Raw genomic sequence first — 10,465 nt, 5'->3', positions numbered from 1 at the left:
AGTTTGTGTGTGGCAGCTGGAACAGCTGAGGAAGGTCTTGCTGGAAGTGGCAACCCACACTGAGGAGCCAAGTCCTGGGGGCAAAAAGAAACATGTACAGGAATTTGCAATGGCACAGCAGAGTCACACAACGCGTACCCTGACCTGCCCAAATCATCTGAAGTGACTCCTATCGTGCAGTCATGCAAGGTCCAACGGACTCTGACTAATGATGCCGTCGGCTGATCCTTGAGACGTTCCTCCTGCTGTCTGTCCCATGCATGGCTGGCATCCTCCGCAGGGCATGGCATGGTTGCTCGGTCGTGCTGCCAGCAATGCAGGTAATGATGCTTTGCTGTTAAGGTTACCTAAACACCTCAAAAGCTGGGGAAGCTGCAGAGGCAGAAGGCAGAGGTGCAGCTGGGGGGAAGAAGGGGACCATTGCGGGGTGGTCGCCAGCAGAGTCCTCTCACAGTCCAAGGCAGAACCTGCTGAAGGTGTCAACTTCACTTTTTTCTGCTCTTTACAGGATATCTAAAAAGCCCTTTCTTCAGTGATATCACACTGTAGTTTGTGATGTCACCTTCTGTCACCAGGGACTGCTGATGGCATCAGAAGAAGTGGTCCCAGGAGTGAGCAGAGTGTCAAACTAGTCAGTTTGTGTTAGAAGAAACCACTGGTGTTTCTACAGCTGTCTGGAATACTACATTCTCACAAACCAAACTGAAACCAAAACCAAAACCTGAACCAAAAATGTTTCTCTGAGAATATTTTTGAGACTATTTCTGTTCTAGCTCAAGGTGACAGGAAAGATCACTGCTGAGAGATGTGTTCAAGAAGCTACATATTGTACACGGCAACTTAACAGAAAATGTGATGTACGAAGCTGCAGAAAAAAAAATGAAAATTCCCTGTCCAGGTAGAAGGTGATTCCTTATTAACTATGTCTATATGCAGATAGACAGACAAACATTTTTTTTTGTAGGATAATTCCAGAATACCTATTCAGTAGGAAATTAATGAAGTCTGAAGGAAAGTTTAAGGTGGCATCATTGCTTAGGAAGTCACTTTTCACAGGAATAATTACTTGTGTTTCTCTGTATTTATGTTGGTGCTTACATACCCTGCCGTTGTAGCAGGATTGGGTTGTGCAATTTGCTGCTGCTGGTTGTCATGGAGAACATTGCACAAAGCCAGACAGAGAAGAGATAAGAGCAGAGGTTTGCAGTGATATTTTGGTTCATTTTGGAATGCTGTATTTAAGTTTAGGGAGAAAAATTATGGGAAAAGCAAAACAAATTATTACTGGCAGTGCTCTTTCTTAACTTCAGAAGACAGAGGAATGGGGGAGGGACTGCAAACTGTAAACAAGCCATCCTATCTGCAGCCATGACTAGTGTGAGCGGCATTCTTTAGGAGCTCAACCTTGAATGGTCCTCGGGGATCAGGTTTCTGGCATATTGCACTCCTGATGCTATGAGAAAATCAAGTTCAAAAATGTTGCATTAGCAGCATGTCTCGGTGTTGACATCTTCACTTTAATCCACTCCCCTGTGGGTCACGATGTACCTTCTTGCTGGTTATTGCCAAACGTGTATTTATACAGTACCTGTAGCATGGATATATAGATCTTGTTTAAAAGCAGAGGGCAAATTTTGACTTTAATTCTACACTTCTCTGCTCCTCCATAAGGTGCTGGCTTGCCCTAAGGGCAGCGTCCCTGAGGTTATTTCCATGCATGGTGCACTAGAAACAGCAGGCATGCCTGGGTGCCAGGTGCTGGACCAGGCGCACTGAGCCCATGCCTCTCTCTTCTGGGATGCATCTGCATCTCCAGCCATGAGGGCAGGCTTCCTGGATACCTCTGGATGTCTTCCCAGGGATCACTGGATGCATAGATATAAAGAAAGAAAAAATGAGAGGAAAATCTTGCTGGCAGAAGCACAATTTGATGCTAAAACTGGAACATGCCACTCTATCTGTTCTCTCACCCTTGTTGGTTTGTGCCACAAAACAAGGTACCTTCTAATGTGGACAGGGGCTGAAATATGAAGGATGGGAGACCAAAGTTTCCCAGCAATTTAAAGTCATGCTTTCCTGCACATCAGGCTTGGGGAGGAGGGCAGCAAACCTTTTTGGAAATTTAGAGCAAGAAAATTCTTTAACAAAAAGTGCATATATTTCATATGAATCATCTCATTGACTCAGCTGAGACAAAACAGAGGTATTTGTTTTCCAGACTGGTATCTTCAAAACTGTCTACAGTTTTGGGTATTGATTCTGACTTCAGGAAGTTTTTTCTGTTCCTTCTATCACCATGAGACAGGATTAAATTACAATTGATTTTATTATGGATTAAATATGTTTTTGCTGGATTAATTTCTAATGAAAGTACAACTGCTTTGAAAATTTACCTTACCACCAAGCCCAACATCTATAAATTAGAATTAATGGTTTGTTGAATATAATCCACCGGTTTGTTTCTCTGCTTTCTGTGATCCGTTCCCACCTCTGCCTTTTCAGTTTTCAAAAATAGCAGCGGATTGTTTTTTTAAGTGCCTGAGAGTTTTGGAAACCTTACTAATCCGAAGGGGAATTGGACGGCTACCTCCCTCCGACAGCTTTGCAAACCTCAGCTAGGGCGTTTTCACCCTTTCCCGCTCACTCATCCCCTCCTCTCCTGACAGTCCTATTTTTAACATGGGGAGGTCAGCTAGGATGCTGACGGACGTTCGAGTGCTGCAGACTTCTGGCCAGTTCACATCCCTCCTGCTGCTGGCACAACCTGCACCCGGCCAGCAGCCCCCCTGTCCCAGACCCCGAAGGACCGCGGCGGGCCTGGGACCCGCCGGCCCCGGGGCACCAGCCCGCAGATGCCAGACGCCGTGCAGATGGCATCGGCAGTATTTTGGAAGTGCCAGTGGGATTTTTCAGGCTGGCTGTTTGGACCCAGCAACATGTGGTGTAATGTAAAAGCCTGTGAGCGCCTGCCCCAAAAATGTGCTGCCTGGCAGTGACCTCCCTGTGGGATGCTGGGCCGGCTGACTTGATCCCGTGTGTGCTTTGTGCACATGAGTTTCCCCTTTGGTGAGGATCAGGTTTTCCTCTGGGCTCTGGAAAAGGGGACTACATTATTTTAATATTATTCCCAAAATAAAGTGTTATAGGTTACTTCCCCTGTTATTTTCACTAAGGCATGTGTTTTGCTTGGCTCCTGACGGAGCTGGCTGCTTGCCCCAGCCCCACACACCTAAGTGCAGAGCCTGAGCAGGGCAGGATGCTCTATGTCACCTCCCCTGCACTGGGAGCCACCTCCGGGTCAACGCTCTGCCAGTAAAACCCTTAACATTTAAACCACTATAGGTATCAAACAAGGATTTCCATGTAAGAAAAGTCACACAGGTGTCTCAGAGGATGCAGATTTTTTCATTCTTTCCTAAAAATTCTTGACTTGTGTATCCCCAGGTAGCTGGTAGATAAGGTTAATTTTGTGTGATGAGTTTGCCAATGCCTTCTTGCAAAGCACCTGAAACACAGCGTGGGAAATGGAGACTCAAATGTCATCAAAACTTAGCCACTGAGTCTTACAGGTCTCTCCGTGGCCCCCCAAAGGGGAAGATTTTATAATGACCCATGAAAATCACGCCTAGTCTCCAATCACAGCTCCCCAGCAGGAATGAAGGATGTAAGATGCATGTGTTTTTTTTTTCCAGCTAACATCACAAGATTGATGCGCTCAACAAGACGGCTGGCTCCTTAGCTGGTGTTGGTTGGGGAAGAATGTGAGGCAGTGGAGCTATGCCGGCTCAGAGCAGCTGAGAGTGGAGCGCTTCACTGCTAGCCAACACGTGGCTCTTCCACGCTCTAACTTCTCAGATCTCTTTCCTCCAGAGTGCTAGGACAGTGTTTTGGTTATGAAAAGCAACAGGAATAAGAATCAAAGCTGACGTTACCGGCCAAGCTGGTGCCTGGTGACCAGGTTAATTTGTAGGTCCTATGGCTGTGTTGGGTAATAGGAAGCACTCTATTAGGACGCCCAGGTGGAGTTATTTCCTCCTCCTGCTTTTATAGACTCTTTCTTTCTAAACTATTGAAGATTTTAACAGTTTAAAAGAGCTGCCGCACATATGCACGCATAAATCTTTGAGAACTTTTTCAAGCTGTGCTCGGCTTTAATGATACTCTCCCCTCAACTATGTAAAAATCTATTAATCTTGAGTCAAACTATTAGACAGTCACACTAGAGTGGGTTTTGTATTAAACAAAAATGAAATTAGTTCATGCACCATAATTCTGCACGTCTTTGCTGTAATGTCTGCATATCTAGGACACATGTTCCATCTTAGTTTGCGATCTCAAGTTAGTCTCAAGTTGCATGGCTAGGACTGGAGCTGAAATAATACAGCATTTCTTCACCAATGAAGCAAAATCACAGGTTACCGAGAGTGGCAGAGGTTTTGTCTCAGACGATGAGGGCCACGCATGTGAAAGGCACCTCCCAGCAGGGAGCTAGCTCGCTTCTTCCTCTGGTGGTGGTGGCTGAGCTCAGGGCTCCTTTGTGGCAGGGCAGGAGACAGCAGGGCTAGGGCAAGTGGTGTGGGGATGTGTGGTCTGGAGCCGCAAAGCCCTGGTTGTGAGAGCCCTGTGCCAGTGGCTAACCACACCAGCATCCTTCTGCATGCATGAAAGCCATCCTCCTGACATGTGCGAGTAGCATGGAGTATGCTGGAAATTATAACCTTATTCGGCCAGTAACCATTTTCCTGGAGAAGAAAGTTTTCCATTTTGGTGACATTCACGCCTTGCTGAGAGAGAGAGAGAGAAGCTGTGCAAACCCCTGGCTGTTGGCTTTGCCGTGAATATCATAATAGCTTTAGTCCCGCAAACTTTGGTGGCATGTAATAACCATACTTCATTAAAATGTGCGACTTTTAACCAGTAGGTAGCTAAAGTTTCAGTTGGGAAACCACAAACCAATAGAGTATGGTAAGGCTGGTGATAGGGGGAGAAGCAGAGCCATGTACTGTAATTACAGTCCAGGAGGCCATCGCCGAAAGACAAAATGCCACGGTTTGCGGTGGCGGCGGGAAGCCACATGCTGGGATGAAAACATGCTGTTTGCAACTTAAGCATCTCTGTGGCAGGGGCTGGGTGGATGTTTGCATCTGTTTTGCAAGCTACACAAAAACAAGCAGCTGACTTCACGTGGGGCAACTACAAGTTTTGCTCACCTATTTTTACTTCCAGCAGGAGATAAAGGCTCGAGGAGTGCACGGTGTTGTTGGTTTATTTGCATGTTTTCTCCAAACAGCCCCATATCTTAGGGAGAAGAGCAATAAAAAATGCTAGGGCGTTCGCAGTGGGGAATTATCACTGGTAGAAAATACCAAACACTAAGAGTCTGATATATGTTAGCACTGAATATTTTGACAAGGACCAGTAGGAAAAAGCAAAGAGAGGTGTGCATTTCGCTTTTTCAAGCAGGCCTCTTAAGTCTTGGCAGCAGTGCAAAAATGTTTACATTACTCTTGTGTTTCATATGTGATGCATAACTGCTCTTTGAATAGTTTCTGCGGCGCGAACCAGCCAGACGTTCTCCCCAGGATGTAACAGAAAGGCAGCTCTCTGGTCTGAGATGAAAAGATATTTAGTCAGTGGTATGAAGTAGCTTAACTGGAAATGTTAGCTGATGATCATCATTTCTTCTGAGCAAAAGTCCTTAAGAATGCAACATGTATAAACACTACTGAGACTTCATATAAAGGTGGTTCTGAATGACACTAATTACTCGGCTCACCACAGTCAGCCATAAAGAGAAACCACTCAATAAAAGAAAGTGAAAAATATGACAAGGGAGTTGGCAGGAAAATATCTGTTCATGTGAACTCTATGGATTTTGATAACAGTTTGTGATTAAAAAAAAAAAAAAGTTTGTTTTTAAAAATCAAATTCTATATGAATTGATTACATTTTTCAAAAATACTGAAAATTTTATTGAAAAAGCATTTGTGCATTTTCTGAAAGAAAAATATTTTTTTCTTAAAGAGTTATTTGAATGAGGTTTGTTTCTTTTCAGTGACTTTTTTCAGCTGCCTCTATTAAGAACAACAGTAAGGGCTGCACACTCAACAAATACAAGAGCCACTGTGGGTATTTTAGGCACTAGTTAATTAAAAGTTAATATAAAGTCCATTATAATTTCCCATTTTCACATACAAAATAACTCTGCTTTTTTACTGATTTTTTACAGTTTGTTTTTGTCTGAAAATGTGTAATTTCTGAAAATGTTGGAAATCGTTTCTTCAGTGCTGCAGTCAGGGAGCATTAAAACAATCCCAGACTCTCAGTTTCTAAGGCTCAAACCGTAACTTTTTTTTTTTTTCAGTAGTGTTAAGACATACAAGAAACTGTATAAACACCAATGCCCTTGCTGTGAATGCAATTTCAGTGTTCTGAAATCAAACTGCACAAACTCAGAAAATTCCTTCTCCCCCCCAAAATCTTATCTCTAACAGTAAAATATTACAGACACATTTCATTTGTAAAACCTTTTTTTTTTTTCCTTCCTTGCCAAACACAAATAGTTATGTGTTTCTCTCTGTTTTGTTGTTGTTGTTTGTTCTGTTTTGTTTTTTAACCAATATTATACTGGATATCATGGCTAATATGCAATGTAGGTTAACTTAACCTTACCTGAGCACCTTTTGGCGTTTTCTGCTTTTGGAACACTTTATTTTTCTTTTTTCTTCTTTTTTTTTTTTTTGTGAATTGTCATTACATTAATTTTGTTATCATTTACATTTACTCTAAAACACCCCTATCCATATTCTGCTGATTTTGTTCAATCCTTTATCCTGCTCATTCTTTCCCAGTATTTTAAGGAAAAAAAAAAAAAAGGCCAGGGAAGGGTCAACCTTCGAAAAAGTCTCCTCTGCTCTTTGAAACTGAGTAAGCACAACCACAAAATAAACCACTGTAAAAAATGAATTATGAGTTGAGAATACCTTTGCATACATGGCACATGGGAGGAACAAACTAGTCACAAACCATCCAATAGCTTCTAACCACAAGTTTTTAACACTAGCCGGCAGCACTGTTGATACAACTATTCTTAACATATTTGGAAAATATTCTTAACATTCAAACTCTCTCTTCCCTAACCTACCAATCCTAATTAAAAAAAAAAAAAAAAAAAGGCATCAGTAAGAGAGTCAGTCATAATCTCACTGAATTTAGGAGCAAAATTCTCATTGACTTCAAGATTTCATGTCTTCCAAATTAACAAATAACAATAGCTAAAGGTCCATAATCCAAAACTTTCCTAATGTGTTAAATTAGTATCACAATGAAAGATTAGATTCTTTTGATGTACTTCATGGCAAAGAAACACTTGTCTCTTTCCCTTGAGGCTACCACATTGAAATCAAGATATACATCAATCATGCACAGGCCTAATTCTCCTACTCCTATTTAGACAATTTTACTACCATGCTTATTTCCAAATTAAAAGCAGTTCTGACTTTTCTTAAGTAGATTCCATACTTTATTAAAAGATGGGATGCTTAAAGATGAATGTTTCTACTTTCTTTTCTATAATATTCTTATATTTTCCTGTTGGTCTTGATGTAACAACAAGAGATTTAACATTATAGTACATTCACCAGGAGAACTATAAAAATGAAAGAAAAAGATGTGACTATGAAGTATAAAAAGGGGATTTGACTTTGCAGTTCCCATTTTGTGTTGTTGCCTTTGGCTGCAGAAGTTTATCAGGGCAGGTGGTGGCATTTGTAGTGCCTTTGGTCTAAGTGTCCTCAAGGGGCAATGGTGAAGCTCCGATGGAGCTGAGCCTCCTCCAGTCCCTCTGGTGAAGACCAGGAGTCACTTTCCGTACCAGGCTGCCGTAAAGGAGAGGGGACAGGTGAGCTGTGGATGAGGTAACGTGGCACTGCAGTACCTAAAGTTCTGGTGTGTGAGTAGAAAACCCATTTCTTTAATTTCTGTGTTTCCGTGGTTCCTACAGAAACAGGAAAGTCTGGGGTCAGACACTTCAGACACGGGGATTACTACTTACCTGGGAGCACCCTAACCCCTTGCTTCGTAGTGCGTAATCAAGGTCTTCAATACAAAGACCCTACATGAATGAGTACGTTGTGCCTGCTTATTTGAGATAAAGAGGATCATGCGGCACCTCAAAAAGATGCAAAGATATGCAAGTACACACGGAAGCAGAGCTTCCCTTTGGGCACCCCTTTGCCCCAGGCAGGTGAGCCACCACTCAGGTCCTCCCCACCCCGTCGGCCAGCCCCTGCTACACCCATTGTGGAGGGCTGGCAAGGCGAGGGTACAGGCAGGGAAACGGTGCGAGGGGGAGGCGAGCAGCTCCACGTCTGCTCCAGCACTGGTGACCCAGCCAGAAACTAGATCCCAGGCCCCGAGCCACCAGGCCACACAGACTTTAGTCTACATTTCATGCGTTTTCCTCCAATGGTGATGTAATTTATAACCTATCCAGCGCGGACAAAAATTAATGACTAAGCGGCTTGTTTCAACTCCCACCAGTCTTGCTATCAGCTTTGTTCAGCATCGGACGTGGCTTTCATCAGGACTGGAGAGAAGGATGAGGGCGTCACTGCCTCCTTCTGCTCCCATCACATACATTGTGTGCTTTCAGTGCAGCTTTAGAATTGGCATGTGCACTGGGCTGTATTACTCCAGTATCGGGTAACAACCTTTGCATGCTTGGCACAGGGAAGGAAATAGCAAGGGAAAAGGGGAAATGAAAATAAGTTGAGAAAAAATCCCACATAAAAATAGGGAGAATGTTAGTAAAGTGGAGCTTATGATTCAGTTTTGAAACCACAGCTTCAGGGTCCCACTTGTGGAGCAGGATGTGATTTAATGTTCTTGTGGGGACCTCCTAGAAAAAGAAAAAAAAAGAAGAAAAAAAAAAAAGACCATCACTTCACCACTCACTGAGAGAAGCATCAATTTCTGCTTTTTATGAAAAGAGACAGATGGTCATTTTCTGTGCATTTAGATCAAACATGAAAGCCTAACTTCCGTTATCTCCTTGGGCAAGTGCCATCTTTCTGAATCCTTCAAGTATAATTCTGTTTTGAAAAGTAAAAATCCACATGCATGCTCAACACAACATTTCTACTGGTATATGTAAAGTTACAGCTAATTCTCAGTACAAAATATCTATCTCATGTATTGCTATGCTACTGCTGCCAGCCAGAAGACCAGAAGGGATGCTGGGCTCCTTCACTTCACTAGCACAACTGTTAACCATTGCAAATTGCAAATGATCAAATGAAGGCAACTTTAAAGCATTACTGCCTGCTAGGTGAATTGTCATAATATGTGCATGCTGTCTCTGCAGTACAAGGAGACTGCCAAACTTCACCTCTCGCATAAGTTGCTGTAGCCTCAGCTGCTAAGCCTCTGCAGTGCAATTGTTAGCTGCATCTGGCAAGAGCTGAAGTCCCACACGGCCCCACTTTTGCAGCCCAGATCACACATTCAGTTATGCAGGAGCTGCTTTGAGCTCCACGTTTGTGGCCCTTGCTGTAGCACTCAGCCCTTCTCTCGCATGTGCACAATGGCCACTCAACGAGCAAAGCAATGGAGAGTCAGATGGCAAGAGGAGGCGGTGAAGCTAGTGGCACTGCTGCTGTGTGCTTGAGAGTAGTGTTTCTCCTCTCCTACTTAGAGATGCTCAAGAATGAAGAAATGACCAGACAAAGCCAAGTGGTATAGCTCTGCATCCATGGCCCAGAACTGCCCTTTGCTGAGCAACTTAATAGAGTAGGGTAGGAGGGTAAAGGTAAATTGAGAAATATTTCTGGAAATGCTGCCTATGTTTATTTGGCAGTTCAAAACCTGAGTAGCTTTTCTGAGTCATAGCTGATTACCAAAGCTGCCCCTGTAAAGGAACCCACAAGCTCATTTTGAGTAAATTTGATACAGTCTGCTGGGTGCCGCAAAAGCCCAAAGGACCTCAAAGCTCAAGAACTGTGCATGTGAAACATAACTGGAACATTTGCATGGGAAGATTTGCAGAATTACTGTGCGCAGCTGTATCAGTTAGTGATACCCTCTGTCAGGCTGGGTTCTGACCAAGTTACTCAGGAGAAAGCAGAGCTGGGATCTCAGCGAGTCTTTGGGTTTGAAGAGGTCACTTGGACCTTTTCTGACCCAGTGCTATAAACAATTCCTGACAGATAACCGATTAAGCTGTACTAAAATCTTCTAAAGCTCAGGCAAATCTATATAGAAAAACATACCAAACAGCATATATCCTCCTCTTTCTACCTTTTTTCATGCATATTGTTTTGTAAGGAAATAGGCATTTCTGTATCCCTTTGGGATTTTTGTCTGACAAGCATCCAGTACACTTTGAAACACATCATATACAGTGGTGGCTTGTAGGGAAGCTGTGTTTTCTGGCTCCTCCTATGATGTATCTCTAGGTAATATGTCT

Source organism: Anser anser (assembly GCF_964211835.1).
Source record: "Anser anser genome assembly, chromosome: 1".
Taxonomy (NCBI): Eukaryota; Metazoa; Chordata; class Aves; order Anseriformes; family Anatidae; genus Anser; species Anser anser.
The sequence above is the reverse complement of the archived record's forward strand: the minus strand, read 5'-3'. Positions refer to the sequence as shown.